The sequence below is a fragment of the Chionomys nivalis genome, chromosome 15 (genome assembly GCF_950005125.1).
Source record: "Chionomys nivalis chromosome 15, mChiNiv1.1, whole genome shotgun sequence".
Classification (NCBI taxonomy): Eukaryota; Metazoa; Chordata; class Mammalia; order Rodentia; family Cricetidae; genus Chionomys; species Chionomys nivalis.
The window spans coordinates 64,120,890-64,141,161 of record NC_080100.1 but is presented as its reverse complement, the minus strand read 5'-3'; the positions used below and the strand labels follow the sequence as shown (position 1 = coordinate 64,141,161).

The window sequence follows — 20,272 nt, the reverse complement described above, 5'->3', positions numbered from 1 at the left end:
TCTAGAATGAGGCTCTTTATGACATGGAAAATCTCTAACATTTACAAGAGACAATAAGATTATCAATACATATTCCTAAAGCTTACACAATTTACAAAATAGTTTTCCAAGCTTATATAAGCAAAATGCTGGTGGGAGATGAGATTCTCCGACTTGTTAATCTGCCTTCAAGTCATGAGGGACTATGGAGGTATATTTTTGTTAGTTGTCACCCATGCTGGAGTAGACTATTCAGTGATGTAGTTGCCTTTGAGTTTCCATGCTCCTGTAAGTAATCAGAATAAATAAACATTCCTGGGATCCAAAAATTTGGTACCTATGAGTGAAATCAAATGGTAAGGAAGAAGAAAATATGATGGAGATAAGGGACATTCATCATTTATGACTATAATAGAGAAGAGGGGAAATATGTGATTCGGAATGCAGAAGGAATGCTTAGTAGTGACCCAATAAAAGGAAAAACTATGATATTCAGGGAAGACTCAGTTCCCAAATTTCTTTTTCTTTTTGCCTTTAAAATATATAAACCAGGTTTATTATTGAAAGTGAACACGCATATAATTTATCAGAATGAGATATTCCCAAATTGTACCTTGATAATACTTGTTAATTCATTAAAAGGAAAAGTCCCCAACACCCGCAGTAGCTCCTACTTTTAGCTAATTTTTTTTTTTTTCTGAGTGTTCTCTGCTTTTCTGTGTGTTCGGCAATCATTTCTTCCACATAGAGGCCCTTCTGCTTCCATACTACATTCGTGCATTCTGGGCTGGGTTCTAGGAAACTGTCTTCTTCCCACTCCTCCTCAGTGGTTGGCACCCAGAAGGGGTCACTATGAATGACCTCTCAGTGTCTGAACACCAGCTGAGGACTAGCCAGTCCACTGGTCCTCTTTCTGATTTCATCAGCAAAGCTGAAGCTTTCTGCCACAGGCACCATGATCCTGATGAACACATCCCTCTCTTCCTTCACTTGTTCCTGAAGGACTCGACCTTCTTGCTTTGACAGCACAGCATAGACTTGGCTGAGAACATCACTGGTTGCCATGAGGTAAACTGTGTACATAGTTGCCATCAGGCATAGAGGTATCACTTGTAGAGCATAGTCACATGCTTCTTGCACGGTGGCAATCAGCTGCCCTGAGAAAGGTCCATTACAATCAGTGTCTGGAGAATCTCCTTTTGCAGAAGTCTCTTCAAATGACTGAGAGTAGCCACCTTGTTGCTCTTGGTTTTTGTCTCTACTGTGATAGGTTTTACCTTCCTCCTGTCCCTCTCCTGCCAGATCACATTGTTCTTGTTTCTTGTTTTTTACTTATTCTTTGTTCTGCCCCTTAATTTAGTTTCTACTTTTCTAGAACAAAACAGACACCCATGAGGGGCTCCTCACATATGGGGCCAGAGAAGAGTGCTAGCTGGAAGTCACTCAGAATAATATTGCCAAAGTCTAAAAATCTACTGATTTCTTTCAATTCTCTGCTAGCTGGGCCCAACTGTACTGAAAATCTTCACTTCTCCTAACAAGTATGGGCCCACATTTTCTCTTCTGGAAGTGTTATGGCCCAAATACCAAAAGCAACTAGTTTATGGGTCATCATTATGGTGATGAGCCTGTCAGCATCAACTTAGATGCCCTATGTAATTTTGTCTTGCTCTTCCTTTGTTTGGTGTATGACAGCTGTCTGCCTATTTCTTCATTGAACATGTCAACTTTAGGAGGCTTTGTGATTGTTTCTCTGAATGGAATAATGGTTCAGACACACTGATGTGAATCTTTGCAAACTTTCTAAGTCATCCAAACACTACTGAAGGTGGAACTTTCCTGCTGTGACCAAACATGTTCTCCTGGTTCCTAATTAAAATTTGGACACAGGGACTAGCTTGGTTTAACAGCTTCATTCCTTTTACAAGCTGAGGTATTTCACTTGGGTGTTTTGGTTCAACAGCAACCATCACAATAGGGGTGGCTTCAAAGTTCAGTGGAATAACTGGAGGGCAGGATGGCAGGTTGCACAAAGTTGCAGATTTTAGAAGAAAGTACTAGAGGCCTCCAATTCCAAGCACATTTCCTGGGGGCATGTCCTCCAGATCTTCCATCTCCCTTCCCATCAGAAGATTCAGGCTCTCCATAGTACAACATGCCATGTGGGGGACAAGAAGTAGATCCTCTAATGGAGCTGAGAAGCCTAGTGAAACTCACTGCAAAAACTCAACAGGGCTGCATTTGGTCCCAAGACAAAAAAAAAATTGCCCTCTTCGAGTTATGTCACTGTATACATGAGCAAATGCAATCAAGCCCTCTTGGCTGCTTTCTTCCTGGGGAACAGGTTGAGGGTTAACACTTGTCACATCTGGCTCATCACCTGCCTTTTGACTCATCTCCCTGGGGACTTGGTTAAGGGCACTTCCATCCTGGGGGAAACCCTGGGTTGCCTGTCTCTGTTCTCCTCCAAGCTTCTCTGTATGTTTTTGTCGTGCATGTTCACATCTTTGGGCCATTTTTTCTTGAGTGAGAGGCCTCAGCTTATTCTAAGGCAAGGCTTCACATCATCTGCAAACATTTTGTAAACAGAGATAATAACTGGAGCAGTATCTTCATTTCCATATATCATAAAGGCTGCTTTCTGGGCCTAGGTTTCCAGTGGAAGAGATTCAGATGTCTGTGACCATGTGCAGTTTCTGATACACCATAGTGAGAAGAGTGTGAGATATGCAGAGCCACTGGCTACAAATGGCATATATTTGGACTTAGACTCATGGGCTCCAATTTTAATCCTAAAGAAGTCACAAATTTATCGGTTTTTTTTTTTTGCTTTTTTATATTTTTTTAAGTTTTTTTGTCATTTTTCAAGACCATATCATACAAACTACAAATATTTTCCAGGATTAACTGTACAAATAAAGGTTTCTTTCCTTGGGCCTGATCAACATTCATAATATTCTTAGCCTTCATACTTGTATAATGATCTCCCCACAGGGTCTTCAAAAGAACTTCCTTCTTGATGCCAATTTTTCAACAATGGATTCTGGCAAAGTGCTCAGTTTCAAAGCAGCAGCCATTTATTGCACTGGTACAGACCAATTGTCCTGCTGTGGGGAGAAGTGCAGTTGAGAGTCGTCAGTGTCCTCCAAGCCAGTGCTCCAGTCATGCACCTCATCTCCTTTACAGAATGTGTCTTCACCTGGGATTCTCTCTCTGCTCTTTGTTCTGGACTTTAGAAGTAAAAATAGTTCCTGTAAATGTGTTCATCTGTCCTAAAATATTCTTGAGGTGAAGTTAGTCTTTGTGTGGGGTGAATTTTACCTTCACTATCGGGTGATCTATGTTATTTATCACTAAAACAGGATGGATGTTTTTAGCCAGACTTGTTGCAGAACTGCCTGTGTCTGTGGACAGACCCTCCACAGCTTCCACCACAAAGATGCATCCATCACAAATGCGAACCACTGTTGATACTTCTAAGGAAAAATCCGCATGTCTAGGAGAGTTCATCAGATTTATCAGGTAGTCCTCATTACCATCTGTATAATGTAGCAAAAAGGTTCTGGATTTCATTGTGATCCCTCTGACCTGTTCATCCTCTCTGCTGTTCATTTCTTTACTTGCCTGCCAGGTGACTGAAGATAATTCCATTGCTAGATAGGAGACGATCAGCAATGGTAGTTTTTCCATGGTCAATGTGAGCCAAAACACAGATATTTCTGATGTTGACAATGTTTTTCTGAAGTTGACTCATCTTGTCAATGCCATTGTGCACCATGGTTACTAATTTCCTGTGATGGCTCCAAGTTTACACACACTTCTAAGGCTCCAGGATTTCTTCAATTGGGAAAGACTTAAGTGAGCAATGAAAGAAACCTTTCACATGTGGCTCATGAAACTAAATATAGAGTGATTTAGAAGCCATTATGGATGGATATATCAACTCCAATTCTCTCCTAGAGAAAATATGAACAAAGGCATTCCTTGATGATCTGGCTCATACAAATCAGTAGGAACATTTGATTATCACAATCTGAGATTGACATGAATCTCAGGAACCAGTAGACAGTGATGGAGAGATAGGTATTACTGGATAAAATCACTGTAAAAGAAAAGGAGAGGAAGGACAGGTAACTAAGAGAATTGGGCATGAAGAAACCACTGTTTTGGGGTGTGAGTTAACCAGGTTCCATAAAGGAGAGCTAGGAAAGAGGCTGAACCTAGACCATCATGCCCAAACCCAGCCAGAAAAAAATTGATGAAATTTTTTTCTGTTTTAGTGAGTCTGCCCAGTCTCTGATCTTGCCTTCTTTCAATGCCAAAGCAACCACAGAGGGGTGAGTCAGATAAGTGAGCTTTGTTTTACCTCCACCAAGCAATTTCATAACACTCCTAAAACATCCACAACAACCAGTTACTAATGAAATGTGGTCACCCCAGGCTGTCCAACATTCAGCACTGATGACACAAAACACTACTCTGAACACCCCTCCTGCATGATCTGAAACCAACAATGTTTTTCAGAAGAAAACCAAGCTTCAATTCATCGTAGGCAGGCCACCCTCATAGCTGTCACACAACCGGGGAAATAAATCTAGACGTCCAGGTTTCAGTGCAGAAACACAGCGAACATGAAAGTCCAAGATAAGTTCCTCCCTAAAGATGTTCCACATATACAACATTAGGACACAGAATCTAAAAGTTTCTAAATCTAAAAAACAAACACAGAGAGAGAGAGAGAGGTAGAGAGAGAGAGAGAGAGAGAGAGAGAGAGAGAGAGATAGATGATAGATAGATAGATGATAGATAGATGATAGATAGATAGATAGATAGATGATAGATAGATAGATAGATAGATAGATAGATAGATAGATAGATAGATGATAGATAGATAGATAGATAGATAGATAGATAGATAGATAGAGATGATAGATAGATAGATAGATAGATAGATAGATAGATAGATAGATAGATAGATAGATGATAGATAGATAGATAGATAGATAGATAGATAGATAGATAGATAGATAGATGATAGATAGATAGATAGATGATAGATAGATAGATAGATAGATAGATAGATAGATAGATAGATAGATAGATAGATAGAGATAGATGATAGATAGATAGATGATAGATAGATAGATAGATAGATAGATAGATAGATAGATAGATAGATAGATAGATAGATACCCAACTACTTTAAAGAGGCCATGAATTCACCAGAGTGAATTTAATTGAGGACACTTGCAAAGTAAGTCCAGAAAAATGCACATACGTGACCGAATAAAATAAGAAAGATTATTCAGAATTTAAAAACTAAGCACACTAAAGAAATAGAAATATTGGACAAAACTCAAGTTAAATTTAAGATGGAGAAAACTCAGGGGCAAACCTGTAGAATGGATCAAGCAGAAGACAGTATGTTAAGAGTTGCAGATAAGGCAGACATGAAAGAAATAGAAATGTAAAGAGGCAGGCGGATCTCTGTGAGTTCGAGGCCAGCCTGGTCTAGAAGAGCTAGTTCCAGGATAGGAACCAAAAAGCTACAGAGAAACCCTGTCTTGAAAATAAAAAAAAAAAAAAGAAAGAAAGAAATGTGAAGGATGACATGAAGGGAAAAGAATGCAGAAACTTTGTAACCTAGAAACTGTTTGAAGTATTAGTGGATCAACTGAATGCCATATTGGGATGTGATCTTTATAAGGATTGAAAGAAGGGCAATGCAAATATGTGTTTTGTGTCCAATAATATAGGCAAATCGAAGATTTGAGTCAATATGAAGTTTTGTGGATGGAAAAAGCATATCATAAAGACAAAGTTGTGCACTAAGTTTCAGAGAGGCTACAAAGCCTGCGCTTTAGTTTATGGAAGAATAGATTAATCCTGTTCTAGATCAGGACAATGACCTTCCCAGAATATACAACGTAAAGTACACTGTGGATAGATTGTTCTCCAGTCCACAGCCTTCTTCAGCAGCCAGATGTGGTTGACAGGAAGGGAAAGGCACAGCAGCGGCAGGCATGATACACCAGAACACATCTCTCAGGCTGGATATAGGCCAAATAAACCAATCATTTCTGTAGAAGCTATTGGACTAGTTGGGATTAGAACTGGCTAATTTTTAGACTGAAATAAAATAATATGGAATATTTCAAAAATTCTGGAATTTGAAAAGGTGGTGAAAACTAGATGTCCTCAGATTCAAAACACTGAGAACATAAATGAGAATATTAAGCAGCAAAGGTGATTTAACCATAAGGGGAATAAACATGGAGCTTTCCCTGCTTATTCCTTAGATTTCTTTACTATCATTTTATGTTCATGAATATTTTGGCAGAATGTACATATGTACACCACATGTCTGCCTTGTGTCCACAGACATCAGCACAACGTGTCAGAGACCCTGAAACTGCAGTTACAGTTGGTTGTGAGCCTCCATATAGGTGCTGGGAATGGACCCAAGACCTTCTGCAAGAACAAGTGCTAACTGCTGAGCCATCTGTCTAGCCCTATTCTAAAACTTTAAAGTGACTCACAGTTTACGAACATATATTAAATAGTAAATTTACTATTAGGGTGAGTAAATAAAATGGATTCCCATTAGCAACTTTTATTTATTAAATGGCAATCCTATCTGAGGTTTTGAAAGAGATAAAGGCTGAACAAATTGTACTAAATAAAGTGAAATAAATTGTAAAGATTAAAAGCATAAATCATTTCTTAGTTGCCTGTGGTTTGTGTGTGGGTCTGAAGAAGCGACCCACATTATCATGGAATGTGTGTGTGTGTGTGTGTTTATGTGTCTGTGTGTAATAATAATTAATTTAAAAAGAGGCAATAAAGTGAGAAAAATTTGTATGTGGGAAAGTATGAAGATAGGAAAGAGGGAAGGAAAATGGTCTTATTATATTATAATCTGGAAAAGAGAAGAAAAATGTTTTAAAGTTACTTTGATTCCTGAAGTAAAGACAGGAACAATTTAAGAAAGCTGCCTGGCAACCACGGAGCCTGCATGGGTATACTGTGGTTGTTAGGTTGAGGGTTCTGTGGAACTCCTATCAGTGGGAATGTAGGTGTCTCTGACTCTTTTTCCTCTTTGGGATACTTTTTCTTTTCCAGACTTGCCTCCTCCACCTTGATGTGAGGTTTTGTGTCTAGCCTTAGAGCATCTTGGGTCATGTTTATTTGATATCCCTGGGAGAACTGCTAATGTCTGAAGGGAAATAGCAGTCTATTTGGGGAACAGGGAAGGAGGGGACACTGAGAGCTGTGATAAGAGGGGAGCCTGCGATTGGGATGTATTGTATGAGATAAAATAAATTAAAAAGAAAAAAAAACTGCATTCCACAAAGGGTGCATTTTCTTCACCTTCGACTTAAAGGATAGACAAGATAGATAATAGAGAAAATCCCCTAGAAAGAGAAAACAAAGGCCACAGTTAGCAGCAGATAAGGAAGTCATTAAAAGTTGGATATGGTTGTTTGGAAGATGTCAGGTCTCTGCATCTGGCTTGCGTGCTTGCCCTGCTGGACACAGGAAAGATGTTTTACATGGATTGTAAAATCACCAGTGTTTTCATAAATGTGAGCACCTAGTTATGAACTTTTAAACTTATTTTTCAAAGAATAGAGATAAAATAGAAAGATATTCTAAGACCTGATTTTAAACCCAAAACTTATTTAAAAGAGATACCATGGGAAGATTTAACTTGAGCTGAGTAAAACCAAAGAAAAGACTCTGGAATATTGGCCCTCTGTTACCATGTGTTCAAAAATATGATCAGAATAAAAAAAAAAAAAAAAAAAAAAAAAAAAAGAGTTGCTCCCTGATTTCTTCTTCTAGACTTGTTGGAAACTCTTGGTTTGATATAAGGGGATTTTTTATACTTCATCATAAAGTTTGTTTTCTGAGTTACAGGAAAAACACTTGGGTTCTAATTACAGAAAAGGAAGAGAAAAAAGCCATTTGAGGTGATATGGAAATTTTAAGAAAGAATAAATAAAAACTAAAGCTGCTAATTTGAATCAATGATTTACATCTTCAGGGTATTTTCGGTATTAGCACTGCAAAGGTTATGAGATGATAGGAAATGGTTGCTGTCACTGTCTTCTCTTCATCGTCTTTCATGAAGCACAGACCTCAAAATCTTGCTCCAGATTTGGAGAAGCTTCATATTTGTTTCTAATTTGTTATTCCAAATTTCAACTCTTAAGTAACCACTCTGACTAAAGCTCCTTTAGGTTGCTGTTTCCTTCACTAAGCCTTCCCAAGATTCACATTAGCTAGTTTGAGATGCAAAAATTATTCTGTAAAAAAAAAGTAGGATTAAGAAATACATTTAAAACAATATATCTCATTTCCATGTACAAAGGTTTGGCTCTTGCTTTTTATTTTGGAATGGTCAAATTCTGATTTTAAAATCTCGATTTAATTTATTCTAATGTGTTCTATCTTTAAAATTGCATGACTTACACAAGAAATAATTCTTATCTAAATAGAAATTATAGGCACTGTCTTTGCTCATCTCTGTTCTTTCCCTCAAATTAAAAAATAAGAACTAATTTTGTATCTTCTGGCTCTAACAGCCCTTGAAAAATTATATTCTTTTTGCTTCTTAAATAATAATTCTCTAAATCCAAAAATATTATCTCTGCCATCTCACTTTGGCTTAGCTCTTCATCACATCTTTGTTCAGCCATCTTGTTTATCTCATGTAATAATAAATACCACCAGAAAAGAAAAATAAATCAATTTAAAAGAATTTCAAAAGAAAAGACAGCTACAACTACTAGTGATTTACTGATTATACATATACGATTACACATATGCAACTATTCTAATAATGATGACTATAGTATTAAAATATACCTCTTGATATTAGAAAATTGATTTATGAACCTGTTAGTAAATTTATGAGGATAAAAATTAACAATTTTTTTTAAAAAGACATTTTTATACTATGTTTTGTATTCAATATTAGAAAAGAACCAGTATAAAATCAATGCAAATTTTCTGGCTTATGCATTTTATTTCAATAAAATTAAAAATCAAAACTAAATTATATTTTAAAAAATCAAAGCACAATGATAATCCTTATGATGTTCAGAAGTAAATCAGTCCCAATTCCAATGCCTACTCACATACTGGGCTTTGTGGTTGCAATTGTTCTTAACTACCAATTTAGTATTAGTAGAAATACGAAAAATATTAGTCTGAATGTTCCTTAATAAGTTAATAAAATATCACTAAACGGAATACTTATGAAAACTTTCCATGATCAATTTGAGAATAATTTTGTGAATAACATCTGAACCTATCCAATTATCATTAAATAAACATAATAGTTTAATATTTTATAAAATGCAATTAGGTAAATGTAGATACTATGTGATTAAAATTTTAATTTTCTTTTTGTTAATTTGACAATTATAAAACCAAGAAGAGTAAGTCACAAATCATAACTTTGAGTTTAGTTTTATGGCAGGAAATGACAGCTATAGACAATTCAATTTAAGTATGATACAAACCTGAAATTAATTATACCTATCTATTTCTGAAAAAAAAAAGGAATTAAGTAAGAAGCCTTGCTGAAAAATAAAATGAGTTAGAAAGCAAGATCCAAAGCTTTAAAAATTATTCTATGGCAGACTTAGGGAACATGTAACAATGGCATATACTGTTGCCTCTCTAATGTACTTCTTAATGTGTCTTTACAGCTGTAGTTTTAGAGCCTGTCCTGGAACTAGCTCTTGTAGAGCAGGCTGGCCTTGAACTCACAGAGATATGCCTGACTCTGCCTCTGAGTGCTGGGATTAAAGGCGTGCGCCACCACCGCCCAGCCAGTTCAGACATTTTATCCTCTAGTATTAGGAGGCCCCTTTAAGGTCATTCTCATAGATTCAATAAAGTTTCTACTGCACTAGATTTCCACACTGCCCCCTAAGTTCTCCCAGTTCCAGCTGTGTCTCCTCACACTCTCTTTCTCTAACCCACCTCCCCAGAATTACCTCCACTCATCTCACTTTATATTGGATTTCTTTAGGGCTTATAGATTCAGGTGAGAAAATGTATTAACCACCAGATATACAAACATATGTTCAGATTATTTTTAATGTAAACATCTTTATTCTTTCCTTTTATTGAAATTTTAGGCTATATATACACATACATATATATGTATATATGTATGTGTATATATATATATATATATGGATTATGTTTTTCTGGTCCCTCAGCTCCCCCAAGATCTTCCATTCCTATCAGAATCCATGCCCTTTCTATCTCTTGTTAGAAAACAACTGGAATACAAAGAAAAATAAATAAGTAAAACAAAGTAACAACAAACAAACTAGAATATGACACAACAAACAAAATAAAAAGAGACAAACAAAAAGCATGAGCCACATATATTTGTATACACAAAAATCCCATAAAAATACAAAACCAGAGAAACCTGTAAGATTAAAGAAAGAAAAATATTAAAAGAACAGACTGAACATTATGAGACAAAGAACCACCAAAGATGTCATTAAGTTCATTTTGTGTTTATTATTTACTGCTAGGCATGGGCCCTGCCCTTAAGACTGGCTTGTGTCCCCAATGAGACCAAATTTGAGAGAACTGAGTTTTCATTTGTGAGTAGTTATCAATGAGTATAGATTTTAGGTTGTGGATGCAGTCTGGGATCCTGTGTGGCACAGACCCATGTAAGCCACAATGTATGCTGTCATGTTCTCTGAGTTTATATGTGTCCCTATCGTACCTTGCTTCTTTAGGGCCCTTCATCCATTTGACTCTAAGAATCTTTCCACTTCCTCCTCTATTGTGATCTCTGAGATGTGAGTGACAGTATTCCAAGGTCTCTCACTCTGTGCACAATGCCTAGTTGTAGGTTTGAATATATTCTCATCTAATGTAGAATGAAGCTTTCTCTGATCATAGAAGAACAAGCTGTTAATCTATGAATGCAGTAGAATGTCCTTAGAAGTCATTTTATAGCTACATTCCTTTAGCAGAACAGCAGTATTTGGTTTTCAGGTAGGTTACTGGTTTATCCGGTCTCATGTTTATGTCTACCTAAAAAAAAAAAAAAAAAAATGTTAAGAATGGGTTCCATCTCATGGAGTATTCATTAAAATCCAATCGATTATTGGTTGGGTACTCTCACAAGCCTTATGCTACTGTTACACTGGACCATCTTACAGGCAGGTGATCACTGTAGACTGAAGACTTTATACCTGGGTTGGTGTGTACATGTCTCCTTTGGTGGCATACAGACTACCTTCAAGAACCATGAACATGGGGCTGGAGAGATGGCTCAGCGGTTAAGAGCATTGCCTGCTCTTCCAAAGGTCCTGAGTTCAATTCCCAGCAACCACATGGTGGCTCACAACCATCTGTAAAGAGGTCTGGTGCCCTCTTCTGGCCTGCAGGCATACACGGAGACAGAATATTGTATACATAATAAATAAATAAATAAATAAATAAATAAATAAATAAATAAATAAATATTTTTTTAAAAAAAAAAAGAACCATGAACACTACTCCACAAGGATGGAGGCTCTAGGTAGGCACTAATTCATCTTCTCTGTGTTCAATGAGTAGTGTAGACATCTTTAGCAACAGAGCCCTACTCTCATATGGTGGAGTGCAACAAATACTCTTAGTAACCACCTGAGTTGTTTGGGGGAGCCCCTGAGGGACCCTTTGTCAAATGGCTCAATTAAATGTAACCCATTCCTGGCACTGGAAGCTTCATTTGGTGATGAGAGGTATCTAGTTGGAGCTCTAGATCCAGAAATATGTCTTCATATTGTTTAAGCAGCAAGCTTTGAGTCTCTCAGCATAACTCCCAGATATTGTGAAACAAAACTTAACTTTCTTGGCTGTCCTTCATTTCCAGAACGCCAAAGACATCATTATGAAACATGAGTGTTCTGCATTTTCACTTTTGAAATATTTAATTATGTATCTAAAACAATTAGAGTAACAAGTGACCATATATGTAAATTATCTAAACAGAATAAATGAGAGTTATAAGAATTCAATAAATATATTGCAGATATTTAAAATGTCATTACTGAATTTGTTGATGAAAAAAACCTACCCTGTTCTTCAAATTAAGAGTAACTAACCTAAGAATTTTTCCTTAACACAGAGGACACAATATGTGAACTGTCTTTACATTTGGTTGATACTGTATAGTATTATCCACATTTGTGTCCAGTGTATTGAGGAAGGGGCAACTTAAAAGCTCTTACAGGTAGATATTGCTATCTAAACACATAGGTTTAAAGAAAATCTGTGGGACTTCACTGATATTCAATTCTCATTAAAGATGTTACCAAAATTTTCATGTCCAGTTTCTTGAATTCTTTATATATTTTGGAGATCAGACCTTTGTCTGATGCGGGGTTGGTGAAGATCTTCTCCCATTCAGTAGGATGCCTTTTTGTCTTAATGACAATGTCCTTTGCTTTACAGAAGCTTCTCAGTTTCAGGAGGTGCCATTTATTCACTGTTGTTTTTGTTGTCTGTGCTATGGAGGTTATACGTAGGAGGTAGTGTCCTGTGCTCATGTGTTGCAGTTTATTTCCCACTTTCTCTTCTATCAGGTTCAGTGTGGTCGGATTTATATTGAGGTCTTTAATCCATTTGGACTTGAGTTTTGTGCATGGTGATAGATATGGATCTATTTTCATTCTTCTACAGGCTGACATCCAGTTAACCATTTGGTGAAGATGCTTTCTTTATTCCATTGTATTCCTTTAGCTCCCTTGTCGAAAGTCAGGTGTTCATTGGTTTGTGGGTTAATATCCGAGTCTTCCATTCGATTCCTTTGGTGTATGTCTCTATTTTTATGCCAATAACAAGCTTTTTTCATTGCTGTGGCTCTGTAATAGAGTTTGAAGTCAGGGATGGTAATGCCTCCGGAAGTTCCTTTATTGTATAGGATTGTTTTGCCCATCCTGGGTTTTTTGTTTTTCCATATAAAATTGATTATTGTTCTCTCAAGGTCTGTGAAGAATTTTGTTTGTATTTTGATAGGGATTGCATTGAATTTGTATTTTGCCTTTGGTAGAACTGCCATTTTTACTATGTTGATCCTACCCACCCAAGAGCAAGTGAGATCCTTCATTTTCTGGTGTCCTCTTCAATTTCTTTCTTCAAAGCCTTAATGTTCTTGTCAAATAGATCTTTCGCTTCCTTGGTTAGTGTAACCCCAAGATACTATGTGTGGCTATTGTGAAGAGAACAAGTTCCTCCTCCTCTGGCTGCCAGCTCAAAGTTTGCCTCCTCCTCCCTCCAGCATGAGACTTCTGAGAAATTTCAATGTCTGTGGGTTCATTGTTTCAACAGTCTCCAGTGTCTTCTTTAGAATAGTTTCATTCTTGTCAGATGGTTACAAGGATGTATTTTATTTACTTTTCTACACAGCATACAGCTGGATGGAAACTACTCTCACAACATTGGAGCACTGGACTGAAGTCTCACGATCCAAATCAGGAGCAGAAGGAGAGTGAGCACGAGCAAGGAACTCAGGACTGCGATGGGTGCACCCACACACTGAGGCAATGGGGATGTTCTATCGGGAACTCACCAAGGCCAGCTGGCCGGGGTCTGAAAAAGCATGGGACAAAACCGGTCTCGCTGAACATAATGGACAATGAGGACTACTGAGAACTGAAGAACAATGGCAATGGGTTCTTGATCCTATTGCACGTAATGGCTTTGTGGGAGCCCATGTAGTTTGGATGCTCACCTTAATAGACCTGGATGGAGGTGGGTGGTCCTTGGACCTCCCACAGGGCAGAGAAACCTGCTTGCTCTTTGGGCTGAGGAGGAAGGAAGACTTGATTGGGGGAGGGGGAGGGAATGGGAGGTGGTGGCGGGGAAGAGGCAGAAATCTTTAATAATTAAATAAATTAATTTAATAAAAAAAAATAAAAAAAAAAGAAAACATTTGCAAAAAATCCCAAATCTCTGTGTAGCTGTGTGTAACATGGATGGGGGCCTGTTTGTTGGGGTTTTTGTCCTGCCCGGTACCCCACAACTGTTTAGCCCCAAAGAAAATCACACATAGATCTCCATAAATTATAAAGCTGATTGGCCCATTAGCTCTAGCCTCTCACTGGCTAACTCTCACATCTTGATTAACCCATTTTTCTGATCTATGTTAGCCATGTGGCTCTGTACCGTTTTCAGTGGGGCAGATCACATCCTGCTGCTTCTGTGATCTGGGCAGGAGTGGGAGGAATCAGCTTCCTCTTTCCCCAGAATTCGCCTGTTCTCATTGTATCATTTCTACTTTCTGTTTGGTTTTCCTGCCTATACTTCCTGCCTGGCCAATCAGCATTTACTTAAAACATGATTGACAGAATACAGACAATTCTCCCGCACCAGCTGTGATCATTTTTCCCAGCACTTTTCTTTCTGTTACCAATAAAGAATAAATAATAAAAAAAAAAAGATGTTAGCAAAAGCTACTGTATTTTTTTTATTACTGGAAATTTTGAGAGGAAATTAACTTCAGATGATATCTCATTAACTAAAACATGAAATATGCAGTATCAAATCTGTCATTCCACATGCTTTGCAAAACACACTTTACAATGAATGCCACTGCAAATTTAAAGCAGATAGAAAGCACTCAGATTATAAAGGTTATTTTTATAGGAGTGCTTCAACCTGATTGAGATTATTTTTCTGTGTTATTCCTAATTCTTTTTATATGAGTGTTTTCCTTGTAGATACTAGCTTACATATGTCCTATATGAACTCCAGACAAATAAATTTGAATATATATCTAGTTAGGTTCTTTTTAAATGGATTTTTTCCTTTTTTACATCATTATTTTTATTTTTTTAGAATAATGTAATTACATAATTTCCCTTTTCTTTTTTGGCTCTAAATTCCTATCTTTCTTTAAAATTAATGGCTTCTTTTTTTTCTTTGTCATTACAAGGGAGAAAATTCTTTTCTTCTTAAGCAAAGAGAAGCATGATAACAATAACAATAGCTTAACAACAATTTTAATAAAACTGCATGTGATAAACATCTCATGAATAATCCTGAAAAGATAAAGACAATAATATTAGATGAAGCCAGAAACTAGGAAATCTTTAAGCCAGTGGTACTCAATCTTTCTCGTACCATGACCCTTTATTAAAGTTTCTCATGTTGTAGTGATCCCCCAACCACAAAATTATTTTCATTGTTTCTTCATAACTACAAATTTACTACTGTTATGACTCATAATACAAATATTTTAGATATAGAGTTTTGACAAAAGGGTTGTGACCACAGGCTGAGAAACAGAATCACTGCTTAAGCATTTGGAAATAAGAAAAAATACATGGGACGAGGGGGTGGTTCATCTTCTTCAGAGAATGCCCAGTTCCTACATGGAGGTTCATCGTCTTTTGTAACTCCAGTTCCAGAGGATTCAGTGCTTTCTTCTTTCTACCATGTGTGACAGGCACACTTATGATGCATATAGAAACAACCATACACAAATTCCTTCCTGGACCTAGATAGAAGTGGGAGGACCTTGGACTTCCCTCAGGGCAGGGAATTTGGACTGCTCTTCAGTATCAAGAGGGAGGGGGAATGGAGTGGGGGGAGGGGGAGAGGAGTGAGGAGAGGGGGAGGGGAGTGGGGGGAAGGGGCAATGTGTGGGAGGAGGGGGAGGGAAATGGGAAACGGGGAGGAGGCGGAAATTTTAAATAAAAAGAATAAAATTAAAAAAAAATTATAAAATGAAAATATTATATAAATTCAGAAAAATATGTAAACACAATAAGAATAAAATATTTAAGGTATTAAGAGAAAAATGGACCAACATAATTCTGTATCCTGTAAAATTATCCTTCAAAAATGAAAGAAACAAAGCTTTTCCAAACAATTGAAAATTGAAGGACTTTTTTTTTGAAAGACCTACCATGCAGGTATAAAAAGGGGATCTGCATAGAACAGGGGATAGTATAGGCTAGGAATCTCAATTTAAACAAAGAAATTGAAAGTGTGGGGGGAGGGAATTTATTTTTATTATACTTAACTAAACATATAAATGTTAAAATAGTAATAACAAAACATTATGTTATTTGTTAATTAATGAAACTTTTATTGTTATATAAAAAGGAAGCGATAACAGAAAAACTTCTAGTTTGGGAGAGGAGTCAGTACTGTTTTTTTGTTACTAGGTACTTTCACCCACTTATGCAACAATATATCTAAAATGCAATTTATTGCAAATATGGTGTAAATTCTATTGTCCTGTCAAGTAAGCAAAAACAAGGCAGTGTGATTAACATGATAATGAAGAAGTGAAAACTATCATCTAAATACTCAATTAAAACTATAGTAGATCTGGATGTGGCTGTGTATGCCAATAATCAGCAGCACTCAAGAGTGTGAGGCAGCAGGATAGTGTACCCAGCATTGGCTACATAGCGAGTCTACCTATAAGTGACCCACCAACTGACCTACCATTAACTTCAGTTGGAAGGGCAGAATTTATATAACATATTTAGCAAAACTGCCAATCAAATTTATATCAAAATTCACTAAACAACAGGCTTTGCTATGTATCAAACTCCAAGTTGAGGCCTTCAGTTGTAAGAAACGAGATCGATTTAGAACCAAGCTATAGGTAAAACCTCACTGTAAGGATTTGCTCTTATCTTTCCTCTCCTCACTTTATGTTTCAGAGAGAGTCAGCCACTCTGTTCTCTGTATGCCCTTCTCAGGTATATAGAGGAGCAAATTGAATTGATCAAAGACAATTGTAAAAAAATAGCTCAATCCAGATAATTTCAGATGAAAATTTATGTATTTTACTTCTCGGTATTAGTGGGTGTTAGTAGATATCACTGATTTCAGACCAAGTTACAGCAAATATTCCCAAATTTTTATACTCATCTTTAAGCCCCAACAGGTATTTTAAGTAATAATTTAATATAGGAATTGTAATTCAAGGTTTTTTATAAAAGCCAAAGAAATGCACTGTCGGTCTAAGATTCTTAGACTACTGCTCGACTGATCCACCTCTGCACTTGCACGATTACTCTGGAGATGTCTTGCAGTATCATAACTATCATAGCTTCAACCAGTGTAAATTATTCTGTATATTCAGGGAATCAGGTGCTTAACAGCCATATCTTAAGAATCAATCAATTCCAAGAATCTCTTCTGCTTTTGCGGCCGGATCATGGTTTTTCCCCACCTCAGAGACAGGAGTGCAGGTGCGGGATCCCTGTTGCTGAGCAAGCTCACATTTCAGGATTATTGTAGATTATTATTTTATGTATGGATGGATTTATAAACACTTAAATGTGCATAAACACACAGAATATATTTATACATATATATTATACATACATTTTCTCAATCTAAAAAGGATTGCGTGCCGGGCAGTGGTGGCGTACTCCTTTAATCCCAGCACTCGGGAGGCAGAGGCAGGCGGAACTCTGTGAGTTCGAGGCCAGCCTGGTCTACAAAGGGAGTTCCAGGACAGGCTCCAAAGCTACAGAGAAACCCTGTCTCGAAAAACCAATAAATAAATAAATAAATAAATAAATAAAATAAAAAGGATTGCGTGATTTTGTGTGTGTGATATATTATCTAAAGATTCTCATGCATATTTCAGTTAGTTTTCAGATTAGTCTGGTGTGAAGACGTTTATCTGTTGATTTTTCGTGTGACCTTTTCAGTAAATTGCCAGTTTGGTTTCTATTTTGATATAGAAGTTGATCTTCAGTTGGGCAGAACATTTTAAGCATCACTCCACCCCTCATCTTCTGAGTTCACACATCTCTGTGAAAAGGCTCCATTTTTTTTTTTTTTTTTTTTTCTGTGTGAGCGTGGCCCGCTCTTGTTCTTGAGGCAGTCAATGTTGGTTTTTCCAGGTTCCTTCCCTGGAAGGACAGTAGGAAAATGTTTCCCTTACAGTCTTGAATTTTCAGAAGAGAAAACTCTGTCATGGTCAACTGCCGCGGCGCTGTGAGCTCTGCCAGTTCACTACACTTTGACTGCTCTGAGTATCCTCTTTAAACGCACAGAGATTTTTGTATTGTTTTGGGAAAATGCATCATTTCTACAGTTTTTTATGTTTAATTTTGTTAGATTATGACTTTATAGAGGGCCCTCAGGCATGACCGTTCATCATTATCTTTGATTTTTTTATCAAGGTGTTTAACAATTATTTAGAATTTCTGTGGCAGAGGAGTAGTAGCTTCCCAGCTTAATAAGTGAAAACGCGGAACGGAAGGTTTTTCATGTACTTCCTGTGGGAGCCACAACAATAGGCACTAAAGATGGGAACTGATATAAGGAAGGAAAAACAATGGAACAATGCTTTATGTATATTGAAAGCTAAGCAAGGGATATTGGTCAGCTCTCCAAATGCAGACCGAGCAAATTTCCGCAGACACTGTGCAATGCCATGGAAAAGCATAGAACACCTTTAAACATCGCAAAGATTTGGTTGTTTTTTTAGAAATAAAAAAGAAAGGATAAAAGGAATGAAGGAAAGAAGGAAGAAATGAAAGGATAGAGAAGGGAGGAAGGGAGAGCAGAAAGGGGAAGCATTTCTGAACATTACTTGTTGGTAGAAAATTAAGGCAGTTTAAAACACATTGACGTTTCATTTTGAAAATGATAACCTGTGTAAGATAGGATCATTATCACTGACCCATTGAAGTGTGTATGATGATTCAGCAATAATCCTAAATGAAGAAAAGGCAGTGCCCCTTGATGGATTCTGCCCGATAACTCAGGAAACATTCTTGTTTAAAATATACATAATGATCTGCATTCTGGACCAAAATAACCTCCCAAGAAGGATAGAACATATGGAAAAATTCCAAACACAGTGCACAGCTCCATCTCCCACAAGCATTGGCTTCTCTCCCTCTTGTACCTAAGTAGAACTATGTTAATCCAAAATTATATTCAGCAGCAGGGAACTGAATAGGCGAGGGGTAGCACAGGGGAAGGAGAGAAGAAATTAGATGGTATACTGCTTTTTATGTACCAGGAATTCTAACAGTAAGTGAATGCTGGAACGGGAGAAGCTTAGCCTTGAAGCAGCAGATGATCCGAGTTTAGTTTATAGAACTACTCTACGAATTGCAAATCAAGCTTACACTTGTGCTTGGGGCTGAGATTTAAGAGGATCACCTACCACCTACCACTCGAATAAATAGTAACTGGAGCTAAGAGACACAGCATCTACCCTGAGGCCAGACATTCTGCCCATTCAAGGCAAATAAAATGCATCTATGAATTACTACTGCAATATAAGAAAAAGGAAATTATGCCTAATAGTCATGGGAAAATATATCCTTGAAAATAACCTTCATAAGAAAAATAGACTTTTTTTTTCAAGCAAGTAGCAGCTTGTTGTCCTCAAAATAATTCAAGAGGAAATGAGTTATATGAAACAGAAGCAAGAAGCCTTAAGGAAAAAAACTGAGTTAAGATGTAAGGGGTGCTGGGGGCTGGCAAAATAAGACTGTCATAATAAAAATCTACATTGGATGTAATCCCAATTGGATTTGATTACAGAAAATCAAGTTAGTAGTATGAAGGATATGCTTGAAAACATACCCAGAATACAGAGAAAAACAGATTATTAAGAACTAAGGAGGGAAATATAAAAAAAGATAAAGATCAGGAATCTAATCTACTTATGAAGCACTTAATTTCCTAATGACAAAATAGGCTTTACAGTGTACAATGATTTAGACAAAATTATTTCTTACACTAAAGAATAAAAAATAAAGAACAAAAAACCAACTCACACAAGCACATAAAATACCTGAATTCGTATAAACAAGCTTGCAATATTAACAGTGATTTTTTTGAGAAATGCATCCACCAAGACATCCTTGTCCTAATCTCTGGGAAAAAACAAAAAAAAAACAAAAAAAACAAACAAACAAAAAGCAACCGCTCAACTGCCCAGATAACTAAAAAATGTAAGGTTGTTTGGATGGATTTAAAATATAATCACCAATCTCCTTTGTGTGTTGACATAGAAAAGGAAGTCTGACCTGGGCATCAGAGAATGTAGTGATGCACCGTTAGTCCACGTGTGCCAGGAGTCACCACTAGGAAGCTGTTGTCAGAACACAAGTTGATTTTAACCTAGTGTGACTTATTTCAGACTTCTTTATCCAGAATCATATTAGAAATACATTGTGTTAAGGGAAAAACTGGGAAACAGATACCTCTTATTTTTAAAAAAATCTTTAATAACCTTAAAAAATATATTACTCAGGAGATAAGT

At 36.9% G+C, this 20,272-nt stretch overlaps 1 pseudogene; it reads right to left on the bottom strand.

Moving 5' to 3' along the window:
• Positions 1-606: 606 nt before the first annotated feature.
• On the bottom strand, positions 607-3,757 carry LOC130887218 (elongation factor-like GTPase 1; annotated as a pseudogene).
• Between the last annotated feature and the right edge of the window lie 16,515 nt (positions 3,758-20,272).